This window comes from Leucoraja erinacea, chromosome 13 (assembly GCF_028641065.1).
Source record: "Leucoraja erinacea ecotype New England chromosome 13, Leri_hhj_1, whole genome shotgun sequence".
Classification (NCBI taxonomy): Eukaryota; Metazoa; Chordata; class Chondrichthyes; order Rajiformes; family Rajidae; genus Leucoraja; species Leucoraja erinaceus.
Genome location: NC_073389.1, coordinates 37953750 through 37978895, shown reverse-complemented (window position 1 = coordinate 37978895; position 25146 = coordinate 37953750). Strand labels below are relative to the sequence as shown.

At 44.8% G+C, this 25146-nt stretch overlaps 1 pseudogene; it reads right to left on the bottom strand.

Annotated features, from left to right (window-relative positions):
• Positions 1–397: 397 nt before the first annotated feature.
• On the bottom strand, positions 398–502 carry LOC129703129 (U2 spliceosomal RNA; annotated as a pseudogene).
• Between the last annotated feature and the right edge of the window lie 24644 nt (positions 503–25146).

Here is a 25146-nt window from a genome sequence, read left to right as displayed (position 1 = left end):
CATATGGGTGTACCATAAAATCAAACCCTAGACCGGAGGAACCCGATCTGTTTTCTTTTATTAAATCCTGTATGACAACACCAGTTTCTCGGTGAGATGATCAGGGAGTCCAGGCTCAGTTTGCTTAATGGCTGCACTTGTTGTGCAGTAAATAACACCATGAGCATAACCATCTTCCTGGTCTGTTACTGAGGTGACAACGCTGTTATGAGCTACAAGCTCCTCAGCATGTTGAGAAACGACACCCACGTCCCATTTTCTTTGACCCGGCTCCAACGCTCTCAGCGCTCCTGGCTGCTCTTTTATCTCAGACCGCTGGGACCGACCCCCGTACTGACGGTACTGGTCCCTCGCGGTCGTTGCAGCCGGTCAACCCCACTCCAATGCCCTCAGTTCTGGGCATTCCTGTTTATATGGTCCTTAGATAAGGGACGTATTAGATATTAAAACTGATAATAAACAGATACTATACTTGATCTTAGCCAAAAGGCCAGGAAGCGATCTCTGTAACTAAAAAACCCGCTGGGACCGACCCCGGTACTCACAGTACTGATCCCTCACGGTCGATTGCAGCCAGTCAAGTCCACTGCAATGTCCTTGGCCTCGGCGCTGGCCGGTAGCGCTGCTTGAAGCCAGACTCGCTTCCAAAGCGAGACTGGCATATTGGTCGAGAAAATGAATTTTTCTCCTGGTGCGGGAGCGAAGTCGGGCACAGGTGTTTTCCCTCTCTGGGAATCGATGTGCCGCTGCTGCTGCTCCTGCCGCTGCCGCTGCTGCTGCTCCTGCCGCTGCTGCTGCTCCTGCCGCTGCCGGCTGCCGTTGCTGCTCTCCTGCCGGCTGCCTGCACTGCGCGGTTCTCCCGCCGGCTTCCTGCAGCTGACATGGACCCGGTCCATGTCTACACTGGACCCGGTCCATGTCTGCACCTAAAGGGTAAGTGGAAGGAACGCAGAGTCTCTTACCTGCTGTTCCCGACTTTCAACTTTCTCCTCGAATTCACCGACGCTGATTATGCCTTCCTCTCCCGACCAGCCGTGGTCGGCGCGGAGCGAAGTTGGGAGCAAAATTCGGGAGGAAAAAACAGGAGCAAAAGTCGGGCCCGGGGGGGGGGGGTAAGTCTGGCACAGTTATTCCGATACGGGAGTTCAGCCTGTTCCTGCTGTCTGTATCCCCCCCCCCCCCCCTGCCTTTGCGGTGCTCCAGCGCGGTCCAGCGGGTCCGACGCGTAGTCAGTGATCTCGGGCACTGACCGCTTGCCGCTATTTTTAGACCTGCGGAACCCCCGTTAACGTGCCAGTTCCGCACCTTCCAGCCCCTCGGACCCATGAAATATTAAATCCACTAAATGACTAGTGGGGCTGTTTCCGAATTGTCGGGAAAAAACTCTGCTCCAGTGACCGTTGTCCTGGAGCTAAAGTCGGCTCCATTCTTGTTTAAAAATAAATTAACGGGCCCCGGCCGCTGCTGGCTGCCTGCAGATCTGCAGACTCCCCCAGCCAGCTTCATCAGCCTTCTTGATAAACAAGGGTAAGTAAAGAAACCAAAGTTCCCTTACCTGTTGCAGGTTCCCCTGCCGATTGGGAGGAACGTCCTTCCTCCAGCGATGACGAGTTCGAATGCGTGTAGCGATATGACACGCATGCGTGGAAGCGGGCTTCTTCACGAAGTCACTCACGTGACTCCGAAGTAAAATGTGGATAAATGTGAGGTTATCCATTTTGGTGGCAAAAACGGGAAAGCAGACTATTATCTAAATGGTGGTCGATTGGGAAAGGGGGAGATGCAGCGAGACCTGGGTGTCATGGTACACCAGTCATTGAAGGTAGGCATGCAGGTGCAGCAGGCAGTAAAGAAAGCGAATGGTATGTTAGGTTTATACTCTCTAGAATTTAGAAGATTGAGAGGGGATCTTATAGAAACTTACAAAATTCTTAAGGGGTTGGACAGGCTAGATGCAGGAAAATTGTTCCCGATGTTGGGGAAGTCCAGGACAAGGGGTCACAGCTTAAGGATAAGGGGGAAATCCTTTAAAACCGAGATGAGAAGAACTTTTTTCACACAGAGAGTGGTGAATCTCTGGAACTCTCTGCCACAGAGGGTAGTTGAGGCCAGTTCATTGGCTATATTTAAGAGGGAGTTAGATGTGGCCCTTGTGGCTAAGGGGATCAGGGGGTATGGAGAGAAGGCAGGTACGGGATACTGAGTTGGATGATCAGCCATGATCATATTGAATGGCGGTGCAGGCTCGAAGGGCCGAATGGCCTACTCCTGCACCTAATTTCTATGTTTCTATGTTTCTATGTGGACAAGCTTTTCCCATTGAGAGTAGGGAAGTTCAAACAAGAGGACATTACTTCAGAATTAAGGGACAGAAATTTAGGGGTAACATGAGGGGGAACTTCTTTACTCAGAGAGTGGTAGCTGTGTGGAATGAGCTTCCAGTGGAAGTGGTGGAGGCAGGTTCGATTTTATCATTAAAACTTAAATTGGATAGGTATATGGATGGGAAAGGAATGGAGGGTTATGGTCTGAGTGCAGGTAGATGGGACTAGGGGAAAATAATTGTTCGCCACGGACCTGTAGGGCCGAGATGGCCTGTTACCATGCTGTAATTGTTATATGGTTATATAGTTATATAGTTAAACTTGGATTGTTTTTTCTGAAGCATCAGAGGCTGAGGGGGATACATAATAGAAGTCTATAAAATAAAGATAGGTACAGTGAGGGAAGGCACTCAGGGAACTGGTGAGAAGCCCCCTCAGGAAAGGGGAAATGGTGCTATATACCTTCAGAGGAAGATTGCTCCTATCAATAATGGACTAAAATAAGTTAATTATAAATGGTTGCATCATGTTGCTACTCATGGTGTACAAAAAAAACCCTGCACCATTGACCTGGATCTCCAATGGCAGCACATGAACAGGGAAGCTGGAGTTATGTCAGCTTTCTTGTGGATCTTGGGTGTGAGAAAAACGTATTGTCTGTGTATAACTGAAGGTTGACAACATGGAACGTTGAATTTTTTTCTGAAAACCCTTGACAATTCTTTTACTTTTGATTCATGCCAAACTTATGAAGAAACAAAGTACTCTGTATGCCAAATAACAAATTGGAAATGGTCGATGAGGAGGTAAAACATTATTTTTGCTGCATGGTACTTCATGTAGACCAAATATGAACTGGAACAAAGAAATTCTTACTTGCTGCAGCTTTGCAAGTACATTAAACAATAGTTTCAGCGTTAATCTGCACAAATCATGCAAGTATTCAACATCTCCTTAACATGAATGGCAATCTGGATCAGATTGCACAAATTCTGCAGACTAACTGGTGAAAATCACATTGAAGCCATTAAGTATTCTGCCATCAATCCCTAGTGTTGTTCTCTAGAATCACATGAGAAAGGTTGTTGTTTTGTTATCAAAATGAAAAAAAAATCCAGATATTGTAAATGTCCAGAATATGTTGGAAAATGCAGGTCATTCAGCATTTATGAAGTGAATGAGAATTAACATGAGGCAAATTATGTTTAAAGAGGTGGGAAATGTTATGTTTTCAAAATTTCCCAATTCTTATGTGGGGTCATCAACCTAGAATGCTGAAGATAGACACAAAGTGCTGGAGTAATTCAGTGGTTCAGGCAGCATCTCTGGAGAAAAAGGATGAGTGACGTTTCAGATCAGAACCCTTCTTCAGATTTCTACAACCTAAAATGCTGACTCTGTTTCTCCACAGATGTTGCCTGACCTGAGTATTTCCAGCATTTCGAGTCCAGGCTTTTTATCCTGGTCTTCATTTATGCTCATTTACACAGACTTTGTGTTAAGTCCACTCCTGGTGCATAGAAATTGCTTTATTTTTCTTTAGCCTATCAAGTGTCTGTTATAGAGCCAAAGGAAAATCAGGAAAATGGTATGGGCGACAGAAACAGAAACTGTACAAGAAACACATCCATAACGAAAGGACTTGAATCTAAGGTTGGCCATTAATTTGAATACGAGCTTAATTGCGAAACTGGAACTTCCAAATTAATAGCTGAATGAAAATAGGCAGCAAAGGAGCGTCCCAAGGCAGCAGGTGTAGCTGTTCTTTGCTCAGAAAGTGGCATGCCTGAATGGAGTTCCTAGATGGATTCTGAAATTGTGCGTCAATTGACTGATCTCAGTCTTTGCCAACATCTTCGACCTCTCTCTTCTATCGTCCCCATCTGCTTCAAGAAAAGCTTCATTATTCCAGTCCCTAAAGAAAGAGAAATGGCCCTGTCTCAATGATTATCACCCCATAATTTACATTAACCATAATGGAATGCTGTGAACTATTAATAATATGTTATGGTCTCAGGACAATCGCCTAGCCCTTAACAGCTAGAAGAAAGAGTTGGCTGGTGACCTAAGGAAGCAAGGGGGTGAAGACAACCCTGTCTTCATCAATGGAGCTGCTGTAGAGATGGTCAACAATTTCTGGTTCTGAGTCATCCATATCACCAGAAACCTAGCCTGATCTCATCACCCTGATGCAGTGATCCAGAAAGCACAGCCACGTATTTATGAGAAGATTCGGCATGTCCACAAGGATTCTCTCGGACTTCACAAAGGCGCTATAGAAAGTAGCTTGATGGGTTGTATCTCAGCCTGATGTGACAACTGCCATGCTCTTGACTGTCGGAACCTGCAGAGAGTAGTGAACACAAGTTCCCAGTTCCTCACAGGCTCATCACCTCCGTCCATCCAGTTCATTTTTACACAGTGTTGCACTGAAAAAGCCAAAGGTCAAGTATACCTGCCATTCTCAAGCTATCTCTGCCCTAATCTTTTCACACAGAGAGTGGTGAATCTCTGGAACTCTCTGCCACAGAGGGTAGTTGAGGCCAGATCATTGGCTATATTTAAGAGGGAGTTAGATGTGGCCCTTGTGGCTAAGGGGATCAGGGGGTATGGAGAGAAGGCAGGTACGGGATACTGAGTTGGATGATCAGCCATGATCATATTGAATGGCGGTGCGGGCTCGAAGGGCCGAATGGCCTACTCCTGCACCTAATTTCTATGTTTCTATGTTTCTATTCCCTTTTCTCTCGTCTTCCTTCCGGATGATGATACAGGACGTTGAAGCTTAAGAAAAGCTTCCTCCCCACTGCTATCAGAATCCTGAACCATTCACCTCTTTCACACCCCATTTCCAGAGGTGCTGTCATGTATTCTTATTCTTACCTCTACCTCATACTCTTATTTCTTTATTGCTATTAAATTTTCTTTTGCATTCCTCAGATTTTGCACTGCATATTTATTGTTATATTCATCATTACTATATGTATACGGCTTACTATGTGAACATCTTGTGAACGAGGAATTTTGTTACACCTTGGTGTATAATACAATAAACTAATCTGATCAGATGGGAAAGGTAAGCTGTTACATAAATTAGACTTTAATAAGTCTTTAAAACCATTTGTCACATATTATTTGGACATCTGCGTAATATGGGTTAATATCACAAGACCATCATGACCTATGATGAGCGTTTGACGGCACCGTGCCTGTACTCGCTGGAGTTTAGAAGAATGAGGGGGAACCTCATTGAAACGTACAGAATAGTGAAAGGCTTGGATAGAGTGGATGTGGAGAGGATGTTTCCACTAGTAGGAGAGTCTAGGACTAGAGGTCATAGCCTCAGAATTAAAGGACGTTCTTTTAGTAAGGAGATGAGAAGGAATTTCTTTAACCAGAGGGTGGTAAATTTGTGGAATTCATGGTCACAGAAGGCTGTAGAGGCCAAGTCAGTAGATATATTTAGGGCAGAGATAGCTTGATTCTTTATTAACACGGGTGTCAGAGGTTATCGGGAGAAGGCGGGAGAATGGGGTTAGGAGGGAGAAATAGATCAGCCAATGCTCTCAGGATTTCAGGATTCAATGAGGGGTTATTTACATAACGTTATCAGGAGTTAATGACCTGAGGGAATTGTGGTGTAGATTCAATAATAGCTTTGGAGAAAGAATTGGACATTTGATGGAAGAAGACAAAAATGCAGGTTTTGAGGAAAGGATGGAAGAATGGGAATTATTAAACATCTTAAAAAAGAAGGGGTAAATGGGTTCATTCTATTCCATATCATCCAAGGGGTCGATGATATCCAGGTAACCTTTTTCTGAGTTAAAGTAATCTCAACTAAAACATCACACTCACCATTGAGATGCATTTACTTGGTTCATATTCCTCCAGAGCCATTCAGAATATACTGCCTATGTCAACAATAAATAAACAAGAAAGCTTTCCTAGCCTGTTATATTTTTGACTTCTGAAACCTTGGGTGGAAATCCCCAGATCATTACAAAGCTTCAGACTTGTCTAATAGATTTTTATTAACAGTTGACAATATAAAGATTATGGGTTTAAAGAATGTATTTGGATGCATTTTCAAATGCATTGGGAAAAGACACCATTGTTATGTTGCTCGGTCAGTTATCAAACATGATGAGTGAGAAAGTCCCAAACACTGCACTATACACCAATGTAGCAGAGGAATGTTTGATTAAGGTACATTATATTGTAAAGGTTAAGAAACGTATATTAGAATGACAACATTTTCAAAAAATAAAAAATTCTGAATAAAGAGGAACTTCAAACTTATTTTCATGCAGTGATTGTATTAATCAGTTTCATTAAAAACAAAGCACATTATGTATTATATGTATAATTGAATGCAATTGTGGAGAGAGCAAGGATTGATTGCACGTTGAGATGATATGATGGTGAGTTTAATCTGTTAAAAAGTTTGTTAACCCCATCAGCATTTCCTGCTATAACAAATTCAGTGTTTATGTAGTGAGGAGATAACTATGGGTCTTATGTAAATCATCATGTTCAAAAATCATAGGAGCAGAATTAGGCCATTTGGCCCATCGAGTCAACTCCACCATTTAATTATGACTGACCAATCTTTCTCTCTCAACCCCTTTCTCCTGCCTTCTCCCCATAACCTTTGACACCCTTACCAATCAAGAATCTGTCAATCACCGCTTTAAAAATACCCAGTGACTTGGCATCCACAGCCGTCTGTGGCTGTGGAGACTAATCACAAACAGTTATTGTTCAACAAGCCCTGTGCTCGGCTTTGAAATGGCAGTAGAGTGATAAAACTGTTCTGAACTAGCTCTCCCCATAGTCCACCAACTTAAAACTCCCCAGGTGCAGTCTCTCAAAAAGGCTCCCTTGTTCTGACAACAGAGCTCTGGATTAATTTATTTATTAACCCTTCTTTTAGACCAGAGCAGCAAACCACAATAATCTAAAATGTAAATTACATTGGAAACGTTCAACCGATCAGGCAACTTCCATGGAAATATAAACAGAATTAATGTTGCATCTCAAAGACCCGCCAGAATGCTTTGATTTTATTTCAGATTTCCAGCATTTACAGTTTTTGTTTTGCTTTTACAATAGGTTATTTTGTTCGCCTTGAATAAATCTGAACATTTAACAGTAGAGAACAAATAATTAGAGTCATTAACTTAATATACGCTTCACTATCAAATCTTTCAAACTGAACAATGGTTATTCACTTCAGGGATTTTAATTTCATTTCTTGCCTTGCCAGCAACAAGTTACTGATGCTTTAATGGCCTCAATGAAGCAGATTCTCATACTGTTACAGTTATTTCCTCATGGGTTAGAGTTTGTTCCTTATTTACTTTAATGGAAAAAAAAGCCATAGAAAGTATCCACAGTTTTTATTATTAAGATTATACTTATAAAACAATTCTCCTATACAATTGCCTACAACGTGCAGGTTAATTTTATGTTGAATGCCTCTCATTAGTGTGGAAGGGATACAAAGTATTCTCAATTATTTACACTGCCAAAAATTAAAGTTTAAAAAATATTTTTTTTCTTGAAAGCAAATTCATTAAAATGTTGTAAACGTTAAGTACCCATGGAGAGAGAATCAGAATTAATATTTCAGATTTTGTTCGCTCGTGTGTCAGACGACGTATAGCTCACTGTTGGTTTCTGTCGTCGTCCAACATGTTGACAGAATTGATCGCCCGATGCATCACAGAGTGCATTGTGTTATCGTTTCTGGGGATCGCCACAAGGAGGCTTCTGTCATGATCCCCAATATTTCAGATAAAGACACAAAGTGATGGGTTAACTCAGCAGGTTATGCAGCATCTCTGGAAGATACGGGTAGTTGACATTTTGGGTTGGGATCCTTCTTCAGACCCAAAACGTTGTCCAGTCTGAAGAAGGTTCCCGACCTAAAATATCAGTTGAGTCCGAAGAAGGATGCTGATCACAAACCTATCACCTGATGAATCCTGGTCACCCTTGATATGCTGCCTGACCCGCAGTTACTCCAGCGCTTTGTGGATTATTTTGTAAACTAGCAATTCCTTGAGTCTAATATTTCAGATCAATGATTCTCCATCTAAACTGGGGGGGGGGAATCAAAGTGAATGTAGTCATACATTGCAGAGAAGGGGGAAAGGTATATCTACATGGTGGAGACCAAATAGACTGAATGATACTTATGCTGAGACTGAGTGACATAGATAGCCTTTTATTGTCATCCAGACCGAAGTCTGAACGAAATTGCAGCAGTCATACATATAATACAATACAATAAAACAACAATAAACACATATTGACATCCACCACAGTGAGTCCACCCAGCATCTCCTCACTGTGATGGAGGCAAAAGTCTTAGGTCTGCAGTCTCTTCCCTCCTCTTCTCCCTCTGCGCTGGGGCGATTCCCCCCCCCCCCGGGCGATGTTAAAAACAGTCCCGCGGCTCAAACACCGCGGCCCGGGGTGGTTGAAGCTGCCGCCCACCAGTCCTGCAGACGCAGCCGCTGGCCCGCGGCCAAACCCCGGACTCAGGCCACCACCGCCAGAACACCGTCCCAGCCACCCTCACGTGAGTACTGTGCCGTCTTCAGCCTCGGGCTGGGCTGCCCCGACTTGGGCGCCGAACCTCCCCCGGACCGGGCCACCCCGACTTGGGCGTCGCTTCTCCCCCGGGCTGGGCTGCCCCGACTTGGGCGCCGAACCTCCCTCGGGCTGCCAGCGCCGCACCTTCCCGAGCTCGGCCGCTCCGACGGGAGCCTCGTTCCACCCTCGGGCTGGCCGCCCTCACGGGAGCGTCCCAACCTCTTCCAGCCCTGAGCCGGACCACCCTCACGGGAGCGAGCTCAGAGCGAGTCCTGGCGGGCTCTGCCTCCGGAGCCTCGAGGTCGTCAGCTCCATTAGGCCTCATCGCAGACGGAGGCAGAGAAGGGGAATACGACAAAAAGGGCGCATTCCCCCGCAGGGAGAGACTGCAAACCCCGTTTCAACTACCCCCCCCCACAAACAAAAAAAACTAAAAAAAAACTAGACTAACCAAAACAAAATAAACAACATAAAAAACACAAAACAATGGGACTGCCGGTAAGCCGCTGCAGCCAGAGCCGCGCCGCCACTCCAAACACAGTTGAAATGCTGGTCTTTAAGGGAAATGGACATTTTGAAGTAAATCATCCATTTAATTCACAATCCTGACATTATCATATCTCTTTCCAACCATTTTGCTTGTGTGTACTTCCCATTCTTGCTCCAGCTGCTGACCTGCCCTTTTATAAGGTCTTCATGAATCAGTTCCATTCCAGGCTGGAACCATATTTCTGTTTGCTTTTCTGAATGCAACCATGTTTCACATTTCAAGTTTCAGGGCATCACAGTGGCACAACGGTAGAGCTGCAACCTCACAGCATCAGAGACCCGGATTCAATCCTGACTATAGGTGCTCTCTGTGCAGAATTTGCATGTTCTCCCTGTGACTGCGTGTGTTTTCTCCGGGTGCCCCGGTTTACTCTCACATCCCAACGACAGGCAAGTTTGTAGGTTGACATAAAATGCTGGTGTAACTCAACGGGTCAGGCAGCATCTCTGGAGAAAAGGGATGGGTGACGTTTCGGGTCGAGCCCCTTCTTCAGACCCTTCAGGAGAAGGGTCTCAACCTGAAAAGTCACATTACTTTTCTCCAGATATGCTGCCTGACTCTCCAGTATTTTATGTCTATCGTTGTTATAGACCTACAACTGCAGTTCCAGCCTACAGGTTTGCAGTTTAATTGGCTTCTGCGAATTGCCCCTAATGGGTAGGAGGCAAAGCTGGGATAGCATAGAACTAGTGCACAGTTGATCAATGGTCAGCTTGGGCTCGGTGAGCTCAGGGGCCTGTTTCCTCGTGTTGTAAATTGCACTTGTAGAAAGGGAAAGAAAGGGAACATTTCAGTTTGTTCAAAAAATGTTATGGATTGATATTAGCTGTTCCTCAATTGATAGTGCTTTAACTTCTGAGTCTGAAGATTCATGTTTCAGGTCCATCACTGGGGCCCAAAAATCTATGCTGAGGCAGCGCTGCACCGTCATGGGACTGTCTTTCAGATGAAACATTAAACTGAGCCTACTATTTCAGAGAAAAGTAGTGGATGTGGCTAGTGTTGTGCCTCAGGGTTCAGTGCTGGGCCCATTGCTGCTTGTCATCTATATCAATGATTTGGATGACAATGTTCATGGCAAGATTAGCAAGTTTGCAGACGATACAAAAGTGGGTGGCAATGCAGATAGTAGAGATGGTTGTCAAAGAAATTGCTGCAGGATCTTAGTTGGCTGGTCAGATGGGTTGAGGAATGGTTGTTGGAATTTAATACAGAGAATTGTGAGGTGTAGTATTTTGGAAAGTCTAACATGGGCAGGATCTACACAGTGAATGGTAGGGCTCTGGAAAGTGCCGTGCAGCAGATGGATCAAGGATCAAATGGTCTAAAGTATTAAGAATAGAAGCTCGGAGGTCATGTTGCAATTATATAAGACGTTGGTAAAGCTGCATTTACAATATTGTGTTCAGCTCTGGGCACCATGTTATAGAAAATATGTTGTTAAGTTAGATAGAGTGCGGAGAAAATTTACAAGTATCTTCCCAGGACTCAAGGGTCTGAACTATAGGGAGAGGTTGAGCAGGCTGAGACTCTTTTCACTCGAGTTCAGGAGGATGATGGTGATTGCAGAGAGGTGAATAACATTATGAGAGAAATAGATGGGTAGAGGCACACTCTTGCCCAGAGAAGGGGAATCGAGAACCAGATGGCATAGTTTAAGTGAAGGGGAAAATATTTTATAGGAATCTGAGGGGTAACATTTTCACACAAGGGGTGGTGGTGTATGGAACAAACTGGCAGAGGAGGTAGTTGAGGCAGGGTCTATCACAACATTTAAGAAGCAATAAGACAGTACATGGATAGGTCAGGTGTAGATAGATAAGGGCCAAATGCAGGCAAGTGGGACTAATATAGATGGGACATGTTGATCGGTGTGGGCAAGTAGGGATGAAGGGCCTGTTTCCATACTGTATGATTGTATGATCTATGACACAATATATCAAATTGACTTCCATGTCTCTTAATAACAGGAATTGTACTTCCTGCCACACTGACGAGAAGGTGTTTTGGAGCACGCTGAAAGGAACATGGAACATGGAAGGTGCTACATAGATTTTTTTTTTTTTAAACTATGCAGTTAGTCAGCAGATCAACAAATATAAAAGCAGCGTTGATCTCCCTCTAAAGACATTGACAACTACCTCACCTTCTCATTAGCGAAGGCCCAGGTAGTTATTTAATTGCCTTCATAATAACATCCATTTCATGGCAACATCTGACCATACACCCACATCTTGCTGCAGAGTTCCTTACATTGGATTATTAGTCTTGAGTTACTAAAATGAGCAAATAAACAAATGAATAAAATCAGTTTTTTAATTAAAAAGAATGAGACCATTCCTTATTTTCATGCAATCAACGACATCAGATCAACTCTTCCACATTTTATCAGACCGAGGGAGATGCTTCTTCTGCAGAGAGTATTAGTGGCTGCTGAGTAAAGCAAAAATACACTTTGTACTTCTTCACATTTCAGCTGCTTGTCATCTTCCAATTTCCATCACGCCTTTTCACAGAGACTTTACAGCAATTCTATTTGTGCACTGCCACAGTAGATGAGTGATCACATTTGAATTATTTTGCAGATATCTGCAAAACATTAGCACATACACTTCGGAGGGTTGACATTAGAGTGAACTAATAAAAATACCACTGTCAGGTTAACAATTGGAAATGAACAAAAAGCAAAATACTTCAAATAAATAGCTAAAACACAAACTTAAAAACAGCGGAAGTACTCGGTAGATCAGGGCAGGCAGTATGTGTAGGCAGAAGAGATAAAACCTACAATCTATCACATTCCTTGTGTCTTTGATCATAGGGTTTACCAACATCATCTGCCAATTGAACACATTCAACACCATTGCAAATGGAAGCACGGTTTGTCAAGCTTAATTAAGGAATTGTTTTTGGTTTTAGAGAAACGACATGGAAACAGGCCCTTCAGCTCACCAAGACCATGCTGACATTCGGTCACCTGTTCGCCCTAGTTACATAGAAACACTAGTTCTATGTTATTCCATTTTCTCATCCACTCTCTACACAAGGGGAAATTTACACAGGCCAATTAACTGACAAACCTGCATATCGTTGGGATATGGTTCATGGCAAGACACTTAACAACATGGATGACAATAGACAATAGGTGCAGAAGTAGGCCATTCGGCACCGATATGCAGAGAGATTATGAAGCCCAGGTTCATAACTTCCCAAAAATTGCATCACAAGCAGATAAAGTAGGAAAGAAATCAGATGGTATGCTTGCCCTCATTGATCAGGGCATAGAGTATACAAGTCAGGAAGTCCTGACATAGCTCTATAATGGCTAGTTTTCACGGGGCGACTTGACGCAAGATGTAGCCAGAGTGGAGTGGTCGTGGTCTAGCACGATATCACACGATATAACGGGGGTAGAGTAAAGAGTTCCCACGGTACTCGGCAATTCTGTCATTTGTGCGAGTGACTTGTCCGTCTCCCGATCTTTCCCGAATCAACATCGTGGACTGTAGTGTAGTTAATCACGTGGCACAAATGATGTTACTTTGTTGTCACACACTCTATTCGTTTTTTTCACCCGAGCTCTTTAATGAGCTGAAGAATAATCTGTGTTTTTTTAGACAAATGTTGTTTGGTGTGATGCACCTTCTCTCAATATGTGCAAGAAGTCGTCTTTTTTATTTTGTCAAATATGAATAAAGACTGTGTCTCACATTGACCGTGATGATTGTGTTATTTTATGATCTACTGAGAGGTGAAACTTTCAGTCTGAAGAAACTTTCAGCCCGAAACGCCACCCGTTCCTTCTCTCCAGAGATGCTGCCTGTCCCGCTGAGTTGCTCCAAGCAACTGGTGTCTGTCTTCAAAGGACTGACCAGGACTGCCTCTCTCTCTCTCTCTCTCTGTCTCTCTCTCTCCCCCTCCCTCTCTCTCTCTCACACAGGCATGAATGGATGAACTCCGCGGGCCAGGCAGCATCTACGGAGAGAAATGGACAGCGACCCATTCTTCAGGCTGCCTTATGTCTCTTCCCCCCCCCCCCCCCCCCCCCACTCCCCCCCCACACACGACTGCTAGACACACTCAGCGGGTGCCGCGGGGCCGAAACGTTGTCTATTTCCGTCGCTCCATAGATGCTGCGGCACCCGCTGGGTTTCTGCCGCATTCGCGTGTGCGGGTGGGAGTGGGGGGGGGGGGGGGGGGGAGACATGAGGCAGCCTGAAGAATGGGTCGCTGTCCATTTCTCTCCGTAAATGCTGTCTGGCCCGCGGAGTTCCTCCATTCATGCCTGTGTGAGAGGGAGGGAGGGAGAGAGAGAGAGAGAGAGAGAGAGAGAGGCAGTCCTGGTCAGTCCTTTGAAGATAGACACCAGTTGCTTGGAGCAACTCAGCGGGACAGGCAGCATCTCTGGAGAGAAGGAACGGGTGGCGTTTCGGGTCGAGAGCCTTCTTCACACTCTCCCTCCCTCACTCTCACACAGGCATGAATGGAGGAACTCCGCGGGCCAGGCAGCATTTACGTTCCTTCTCTCCAGAGATGCTGCCTGTCCCGCTGAGTTGCTCCAAGCAACTGGTGTCTATCTTCAAAGGACTGACCAGGACTGCCTCTCTCTCTCTCTCTCTCTCTCTCTCCCTCCCTCTCTCTCACACAGGCATGAATGGATGAACTCCGCGGGCCAGACAGCATCTACGGAGAGAAATGGACAGCGACCCATTCTTCAGGCTGCCTTATGTCTCTCTCCCCCCCCCCCCCCCCCTCACCCCAACTCCCACCCACACACACGAATGCTGGAGAAACTCAGCGGGTGCAGCGGGGCCGAAACGTTGTCTATTTCCTTCGTTCCATAGATGCCTGGCCCGCGGAGTTCCTCCAGTTAGAAACTGCTTTCAGACAAAAAGAGACACACTGACATTAATGAAATGCTTAGCTAGTTTTATTAGATTTGTATGTAAATAGCAAACTGGCTGGATTCACTCTATCCAACCTCCGGGTTCACCGTTGGCAGGAGTTCCCACGGTGACCGCAAGAGTTACTACGGATATCGCACGGGACACTTCGTTCATAAAATGTTGCAATGCTCAACCACAAGTGCACAAGACACTCTTGGACAAATTCAAACATGTTTGAATTTTCTCCCGAGTACCCAAGGTACACGATTAGCTGCCGTTAGCGCCACGGTGGTCCACGAATGCCGTATTGTTACCGCACGAGGTTCCCACGACGTCAAACTCTGGTTACCTCTTGCGTCAAGTCGCACCGTGAAAAGGGGGTTTAAGACTTTAGTTAGGTCATATTTGGAGTATATTGTGCATATCTGGTTGCCCATTACTGGAAAGATATGGAGACTTTGGAGAGGGTGCAGAAGAGGTTTAGCAGAATGGTGCCTGGATTAGAGGGTATTAGCTACAAGGAGAAGTTGGACAATCTTGGACTGTTTCCCTGGAATGCCGGAGGTTGAGCGGAGACCTGTTTATAAAATTATCGTAGGTATAGATAGGATAGCCAATCAGAAACTTTTCCTGAAAAAAAATCTGTCCCTACGCTGTACTATTCCATGTACTATGTTCTAATCCATACAGCATTGGGAAATCAGAGTAGAGACAGAATGAGATCGGAAATGTCCTACAAAAATCTTTTAATTGTTTATCAAAGGAATTTGATTTTCCTCCTTTCATTGATAGCTACTGATACTTTTTTGGATCTTAAGCTCCTTAACAACCTAATTGTTAATTGGGAATTACTTTTAAAACGCAATACATTTTAAATATGCAAAACCTTCCTAGAGTGAAATGTAATCATTTCCGTGAGTGCCACCTTCTTCCTTACTATGTTTATTGTGCCTTACTTAGTTGAACCATTATGTGTTATTCACTTGACAAATGACCTATTGAACCAGCCCTGCTTCTCCATGAGACACAAAGTGTGAGAGTAACACAGTCGGTCACGCAGCATCTCTGGGGAAAATGATGCGTGCTCTGATTCCGACACATTAACAATCATCACAATGTCAATGTGACTCAGTGCTCCCCTTGCTTTTGGGGTCAAGCCTTCTCAGAAATGTTGTAAAGGAGTATATTTCTTGACCAATCCGTCATTTTGGAAATGAACTTTTTACTTCTGGAAAGTAACCAAAAAGCACCCAATTTCATCACTTGATGCTTTGTTCCTTGGAGATTACAGCGTTGTGATTAGGATCGTTAGCTTGTATATTTAATTTTAATTTTAATGTGTGGCACCCTCTCATTCCCTGCCTATTAGATACCCCAGGTTTTTGACCCAGTCGCAATCTGTTCTCTGAACTGGAAGACTCTGGATTTATGTCCCGCCTAAAGAGATTTAGGCACAAAATGTGGGTGGATGTCCCAGTACAGTACTGATGGCGTGCAGCCTGTTTCTTAGTTCATGTTGAACTGAGGTTTCTCGGGCAAATGTAAGATCCCATGGTCTTATTTAAAAGCAAAGGAAGAGAGGTTTCTCCTATGTACAGACCAATGCCTATTGCTTAAGAAAACTCACTCTAATATGATCATTATCATACTGGTGTTTGTGTAAAAGTTTCTGCGCACAAATTGGGTGCCTCCATTCCTGCCATGGTGAATATAAGTCAGAAGCTCTTTATTGCCTACTTGGCTCTCAGAGAGCATACCCATAATTCTTATGACTGGCAAGGAATTCTTTCATCCCATCGAGTTTCTGACAGCTTTCAGAATAATTCCACTCCCCAAGTTATTTTCCTGTAATCTATTTCTTAAATACTCATTAACTGCTCCTAATTCATCTACCTCCCGCTACAATGAAGGTCATTTCTGGCTGCTTTATCTCATTGTATGTCTCTTGTTAAAGAATAGTTATTCAGTGGGCTTGCAGGATTGTTACCTCAATGGACAATAAACACTAACTGGAACACCAAAATTGCTAACATAAGGAACTTCAGACAATTGAAAAATAATGAGTGCTGTAAACTGAAACATTTAGAAGCTGTTTTCCTCAGCAGTGCCTAAAGGCCATGTGCTGGATATACTGTACCATTGTTAAGTCAACAGCATTTTTTCTATTGCTTTTCGGGCAATTGGTCTCTATCCGACTAAAGAAGACCAAATAACATTTCAGGTTGCAAGCTCATCACTGTCAAATCCTTGTAAACTGAAATGTTTTTACTTTAGTTGCCAAATCTCCAGTGCTGTAGTTTACAGAACTGTCTGTCCTATGGGACAGGCTGCTACCATTAAGGAAGCTTTCTTTGGATGAAGACAGATTTGTCACTTCAATACACCGTTAGCATTTTTCTCTTTTGTGAAATGGCCTATTTTCAGCAAGATGGGTGCATAGTGGAAGTGTAAGCAATGTTGCTGTCCCACAGCACCAGAGACCTGGGTTCAATCCTGATCTTCAGTACAATCAATACATTCCAATACAATCAGTTTTATTCGTCACTTGCACATAAAGTGCAAGTGAAATGAATTTGCCAGCAGCGGTACAATGAAAAAGAACACACAAAAACACAATAAAAATTCAACACAAACATCCACCACAGCATTCATCACCGTGGTGGAAGGCACAAAATTTGGCCAGTCCTCCTCCATTTTCCCCCGTGGTCGGGACCTCAACCCTCCGCAGCCGCTGCTGCGGGCGTCCAGATGTGTAGACAGGTAAGAGTCCAGGTAAGTCCTGAATCGGTGCCTCCCCCACCGGAGACCGCGGCTTCAGGTTGATGTAGGCCGCAGGCTGGCGGTCGAAGATTTAAAGTTTCCGCCGCGCTGCAGCCAGAAGCACCGCAGACCACAGGGCCGGCGGTCGAAGCTCCCCTCCAGAGGTCCCCGGTGACGGACCCCGCTCCTGATGGTAAGTCCACGCCCAGTCCGCAGTAGAAGTAGGCCACGGGCAGGCGGTGGTGGCTTCTTCTTCTCTCGGGTCCCCAACGGGGGATCCCAGGCTGCGGACTCCGCGCCGACTGGAGCTCCGCAGATCGCGGATTCAGGCTGCCACGGGCCAGCAAAACGGAGCGCTCCCATCCAGCGAGCCCGCGGCTGAAGACCCAGGCGCGTCTACGGGAAAGGACGCACCGATCCTCGAGGTTAGGCCACGGGGGAGGCGACATGGAAAAAGTCGCCTCTCTGTGGAGGAGGCGACCGAAGCGGTTCCCCTCTTACCCCCCCACACCACCCCCCACACAAGACACACAAAGAAACATTAAAAACCTACATTAAATCATACTAAAAAAAACAAAAAATGTAGAAAAAAACGGACACGCTGCTGACATGGCTGCCGGCTTGCAGCGCCCCCATGGACCAGTACTGACTGTGTGTGGAGTTTGCATGTTCTCCCTGTGATTATGGGGATTCCCTCTGAGTGCTTCAGTTTCTTCCCACATACAGGCCATCCATGTTAACCCCATCTTCCAGCACTTGGCTGATGGCCTAGTTGAGCTGGACTTGCCAAGTGTTCATCTGCTTCTTGGATAAAGTGTCCAGCTCCTCCCCATTCATCTGTACTTACCTGGAGTGTGTGTGACAACCTTAATGAATTGGCCCCCATTCCCCCCCACCTCACACCCGCAGCAATGAGTGGACATCAGTACACCCCCCCCCGACCTCCCCCATCCCTGAAATGACATGACTGCCTTTTGGGAGAGGGTAAGGTTGTGGGGGGCGTTTTCCCTCGGTCAAAACTGTCAATGCATTTCGCAGTTCTTATCTGTCTCTGGTGCCAAAACTGATCATAGTTTAAATGATCTTTTAATAAATTATTAATACATCAAAACAAAATTGATTAAAACACAAGATGAATAAACAAAAACAATAACTGATTACTTTTATTCTTCTAATCTCAGCTCAGGAACCGCTATTCAAACTAATCGGGACTTCGATCGCATGCCAACTTTAATTGAATGGGTTTTCGGATGCATGTCTCCCCAGCGGAAAGCTGCGGAAACCCAACATGAATGGGCTCCACGGTCATTTTTCAGAATGATGGATTCAACAGGGCTGCTTAAGCCTAGGATTTAATTACCCTAGGAGCAGCTGAACACCTTCCAAAGCGTCAGCTACTGTCTATGCTCTTGGCCCAAGGGTGAAAATAATATCTCATTTTTTAAAGGCAGGAACTAAAAATAAATGTAATTGTAATAAGCTTTGTCGTCACGTGTTCAAGAATCAGAACAAGTGTTTCATACAAATTCAATTATGTCTGGGTCACTGAACACAAAGGTTGCAAAGTCTTGCTTTCATCATTTATCTGCAGATTGGTGGAACAAAATAAACACATCTAATTCAACGGAAAGCTGTCAGAATTGGATTTTCTAAATTAAAAACTGCCCCTCGCATCCTATAAACTCAAGTACTGTGTTTACAGACCAGTCATGCTGCTGCAAGTAAGAATTTTGTTGTTCTGTTTCAGTACATATGACAATTAAACACTCTTTATTCTCCTGAAAGGTATCTATGGCCATTTTCTTGGTGATAGTATTAGCTTCATTCTATCCTCTCTTTGGGTAAATGGGGTTTTCCCAAACTCGTGTCTGGAATAATTGCTGTCCACTTTATGTTTACGAGCCCTCGTTTTTAGATTCCTCCACAAACAGAAATGCCTCAATATCTGCCCAGCCCAAATTCAAGCAGGCCATTGTTTCCAAAGAAAAGACCCCCAGCTGTAGAAATGCATTTCCGTACTAATGTAAGAATGCTTTAACAGAAGTATACCATTTTCACTGCTCAAAATGGAATCTCCCAGGGCGAGGGGTGGTTGAGGAGGATCTTTGCAATGGCTTTCCCTGTGGAATAAAGTTATATTTTATCAGTATATTCGTTGACTAAGCCTAAATATTTCCCGAGTGAGAAAAAAAATGCTTTCAACAGATGCCCACTCAGCAACTGGATGGTTTGCTATACAATATCAATCCATTTAGTGTGACATTTTGCACTGATTCTTCTATTTCAAAACAGTTGACGATTTAGTTAATCTTTTCCAAATTTGCCGCATAGTAGAGTACAACAGAGAGCCATGTACCCCACCTAGTCAAAACGGGCTGAAGAGATAGCGGAACCTCGGATGCCATTTCCTTGAACAACTGCACACGTGACAGTGCTTTGAGGAAGATTTTCTTGGCATTGGAAACTAGGCGATCGACATTTGGAAACAAGCTACGTATGTGCTTGGCAATTCTATGAAGTCCTTGAGCTAAGCATGTCAATTGCAACATTTTGGGGAATACAACTTTAAGAGCACAAGCATCTTTTTTCATGTACGGAGCTGCAACAGTCACAAACAGAAGAACATTCTCGTGTTTTATACCTTCTAGCCAAAGTACAGCAAGTGAAGATGTCCGTTGGGTCCCAGCATCACACGGGAAGGCTGGTCCCCTAACGCAATATTCCACCTCTCCACCAATTCCAATATTTGTTAGGAGAGGAATGGAGTTAGGAGAGAGAGAGATAGATCAAACATGATTTCAGAGTGGACTTGATGGGCGGAATGGCCTACTCCTATCACTTATGACCTTAATGCACCCTCTCCAAAACACCCACATTCTTCTTGAAATGGGGCAATCAGAACTGCACACAATACCCCAACAGAGGCCTAACTATAGTCGTACAAAGCTGCAAGTAGTTAAATGGCTGTGTTGAGATTGATGAAGAACGACCTTAAAAGCTGGAAAGCAATCATTTTGTCTGTGCTAAAGCACACACCAGTTACAGCACAAGACTTAGGGAGCTATTAATCCAATTTTTATAAACTTGCAATTTCCCGAGAAACAAATTATTGCTTCAACATCCAATGAATCTGAAACTAAATCAACCAGATGGCGAACTTGGCACAAACAGCATAAGGAAAACTTAAAGTATGTAATATTTCCCATCAACTGTAAAATGCTTAAACTGTAAATTTTCTTATATATGTTCAGCAATTTCTCTATCTGCTGTCACTTGCCTTTGAAATATACTGTTGTTCACCAGGAGATAGTTTTAGGATTTCAGAATAGACTGCAATTATTGAGCTATCTTTCACAATTTGATTAATACAACCATAATAAGTGTAGAAGCTATGGAGTATTTTCCCTCTTTTGAAACATTCCAAAACCTGTGCGCCATTCAATCATGGCTGATCTATCTCTCCCTCCTAACCCCATTCTTCTGTCTTCTCCCCATAACCTCTGACACCTGTACTAATCAGTTTTGTTGAGAACAAAAATAAATCAGTCAACCTGACAACTGGGGTGGCACAGTCACGCAGCAGTAGAGTTGCTGCCTTACAGCGCCAGAGACCCAAGTTCGATCCTGACTGTGGCTGTTGGCTGTATCGAGTTTGTACGTTCTCCCCATGAACACGTGGGTTTTCTCCAGATGCTCCAGTTTCATCCCACACTCTAAAGACATACAGATTTGTAGGTTGATTAGCTTTGGTTAAATTGTCCCTAGTGCGTAGGATAGTGCTAGTGTACGGGGATCGCTGGTCGGCGTGAACTCGGTGGCCTGATGGGTCTGTTTCCACGCTGTATCTCTAAACCAAATTAAACTAAACTGAATGAGACGTTTAAATGTCCTAATCCTGTGCATTCCTATTCTTGTGCCCATCTTCATTGTTCTCATTGTTCCTTCTTCCCTTGAAACAGAAATTGCAGGGGATTGTATTATTTGGGGGCAACATTTCTATGCATTTTATCAAATAATAAATTTACATATAAATACCATCTATCCTGCATTTCTGACTTCCCTAAGTGCTTCACAACCAATAAATTAACTATGAAATGAGGATACTGTTGTTAGGTGCCAGCTAACTTACATACAGAAAGATCTTGAAAAATGAAGTAAATGATCAAAACATTATTTTAATAGTGTTGGTTAAGAGAAAAAAAGTATAAATTGCTGAAATAACTTGTGGTAAAAGATCTGATTCAAAATGCTCATGTTCATTATCCAATCCACAACACCAAATGTACAGACCCACCACAGATTCATCGTAGCAAACATTTTCTAGTTCTGTGACAAAGGACGCACGCAATTTTATTTTTAGAATTATAGAATTGACTGAATATAAACATGGAAATGAATGAGCTCATAGGTTGCAGCTCACACAACCCAATACAGACCTCAGGTAGTTTTGCAGAGAAGTTAATTCCTGAAGTTTGGATTGTTAGTACAATATGTTGAAGTTTGCCAGCAACCATGTTGATGCACAAATTGGACCCAAATGTTTTAGACTCATGTTGTTAAGTGTGCCAGGTTTGGAGTGGCCAAGGAAAATATCAATGGCAAATGATCCCTAAACGTCAACAAATTTACATAGAATGCAGAGACATGCCTGGTTTTAGCTGGCGGGTTTATAATTGCATTACATGGTAGAAAACAAACCAGTTTTAGAAATAAAAAATACGCGAGAAGGCATATATTTTAATATATTTTTCACACAGCCCTCTGGCACCTAGATGTATTGCAACATCTTTGTAATGACATGGAGCCCTAGCATAGGCAGAGGCAGAGGTTTATTGACAAGGCATTAAGGGCCTGTCCCACTGACGCGACCTTTCAGCGATTGTCTTCGACCTTCAAGCTCGAGGGCACTCGCTGGCAAAACCTCGAGCTGGATTGACCGTCAGCAATGAAACCGCGAGCTGGATCGACCAACTACACACACACATACACACACACACACACACACACACACACACACACACACACACACACACACACACACACACACACACACACACACACACACACACACACACACACACACACACACACACACACACACACACACACACACACACACACACACACACACACACACAACAGGCGCACACGCACACGCACACGTACACAAACACATCGCAAAGGCGGAGGCCAGGGAGAGCGGAGGAGCGCTGTCTGAAATTCAGTTTAGAAGAGTTTGCCCTCGACTCATACTCGCAGCATGGTCGACACGAGGTCCTAGGAGGTCTTTGTAACTCTTCTTCATGCTTGAGAATAGTTCCCGCGTGCTTGAGGCCTCAGCTAGGTTGCGGCATATTTTTCAATGTTGAAAAATGCCCGCAAGTAAAAAAAGGTTGCGATGGAGAAAATCAATATTTTTTTTACTCGTAGGTTTAGTCGAAGTAGGTCGTAGTAGGTCAGCATGTTAGTCGTAGGTAATCGAGGCTAGTCGAAGGTAGTCGAAGGTAGTCGTAGATAGTCTTCAACATAGTCGAAGGGAGGTCGAAGGAGATCGAAGGAGGTCGTCTTCACTCTCCACTATTCGGTGTCCAATTTTCCCGAAGCCAGTCGAAGCTGGTCGAAGCTAGTCTTCAACATAGTCGAAGGAGGTCTTCTATACAGTCGAAGGAGGTCTTCAACATGACACCTTTTCAAACTCTCCTAAACTCTTCTAAACTTGCCAATGAGGTTGCCGCAGTGGGACAGCCCCTTGAGGCCACGAGTATGCGGGAACTTCCCTCGGGCATGAAGGAGAGTTCCAGTGACCTCATAGGACCTCCTAGGACCACGTGTCGACCAAGCTGTGAGTTTGAGTCGAGGCCAAACTCTTCTAAACTCGCAGATTAGGTCGCCGCAGTGGGACAGCTCCGTAACACTTGCTACTAAACATGAAGTCTTGATGCAGACTGAATGTTCAATAACTGACGATGTAACTTTGCTGCAAAATCGACACGTATCAAGACACTCTCCTGAAGCAGTATGATCACAATCCTGATACAAAGGGAACAGCAAGCTCGTGCTTAAAGCAAAATTATGCCATTCTTCATGCTTTTGTCAGACAGCAGTGGCACTGAGATAGTAAAACCCCAAAGGAAGACTGATTCGGTAGAGATTCGGTAAGGATTCGGCCCCCTCTCCCTACTATCCTACGGGCCAACGTAGAGTAATTTGAAAACAAAGTGGAGGACTTAAGGGCAAGGCTGCTTTATCAAAGGGAGCTGAGGGAATGCTCTGTGTTCTATTTCACAGAGACATGGCTCACCCCCAGCTACCCAGGCGCAACGGTCCAGCCTGAATGGTTCTCCATCCACCGTATAGACCGTACACAGGCATCTGGGAAAGGGAGAGGAGGGGGATTCTGCCTCATGGTCAAATCTGTGTGGTGCTCAGACGTGGCAGTCCTGTCCAACTCCTGCTCTCCACACCTTGAACATCTGGCGGTGAAGTGCCGCCCCTTCTACCTTCCGAGGGAATTCACGTCCATCATCCTGACCGCGGTCTACATCCCACCCCAGGCAGACGTCTGTCTGGCACTGGAGGAGCTGCACACCGTTGTGAACAAACACCAGACGTCTTACCCCGAGGCGTTTACCACCATAGCTGGAGACTTCAACAAAGCAAATCTCAAGAAATGGCTCCCTAATTTCCACCAACATGTCTCCTGCTGCACCAGAGGACCAAACACCCTCGTCCACTGCTACACCACCATCAACGATGCCTATCGCTCTATCCCTCGCCCTCACTTTGGTAAATCCGACCATACCACGGTGCTGCTTTATCCTGCCTACAGGCAGCAATTAATGAGTGCACCCCCAGGGGTGGGGACTGTACAGGGCTGGGGGGGGGGGGGGGGGGGGGGGGGGGGGGGGGGGGGGGGGGGGGGGGCAGAGGAGGAACAACTCCAAGACTGTTTGGAGTCTGTAGACTGGGCAATGTTTAGGGACTCGGCAATGGACCTGAATGAATACGCCACAGTAGTTACAGACTTCATAAAGAAATGTGTGGAGGACTGCATCCCACCAAAAACCTTCCAAGCATTTCCCAATCAGAAGCCTTGGATGAATTATGAGATCCACACTCTTCTGAAGTCCAGACACTGGGCATTCATACTGAGGACTACAAGAAGACCAGATACGACCTTAGTAAGATCATCAAAAAGGCCAAAAGGAACTTCTGCTCCAAGCTGGAGGATGAGACTGATGTTCGGCAGTGGGCCTGAATACAATCACCTCCTACAAGGCGAAATCAGGAGGCAGCACACATGTCAGCGAAGCATCATTCCCTGACGAGCTCAATGCGTTCTACACATGCTTTGATAGGGAGAACACTGATGTGCCTTATCGAGCCCCCATTCGCTGTGATGGTATTTCAGTCACAGTCATAGAGGCCGACGATAGAAAATCCTTCAGGGGGTGAACCCTCGAAAAGCACCTGGACCTGATGGCATACCCGGTCGTGTTCTAAAAACCCGTGCGGACCAACTGGCTGGAGATTTTACGGACATTTTCAACCTCTCACTTCTGAGGTCTGAGGTTCCCACCTGCTTTAAAAGGGCATCAATTATACCGGTGCCCAAGAAGAGCAAGGTGACGTGCCTCAATGACTATCGACCAGTGGCACTAATGCCGGTGGTGATGAAGTGCTTTGAGAGGTTTATCATGGCGCAAATCAACTCCTACCTCGTCATAAACCTGGACCCACTGCAATTCGCTTACTGCCACAACAGATCAATGTTGGATGCGATCTCCCTGGCTCTCCACTCTGCTCTGGACCACTTGGACAACAAAAACTCATATGTCAGGCTTTTATTCATTGACTACAGCTCGGCATTTAACACAATCATCCCCTCCATGCTGATTACCAAACTCTCAGAACTGGGTCTCTGCGCATCCGTCTGCAATTGGATCCTCGACTTCCTCATTCACAAACCACAGTCTGTTCGAATTGGTGGAAATGTGTCAACGTCGATAACAATCAGCACGGG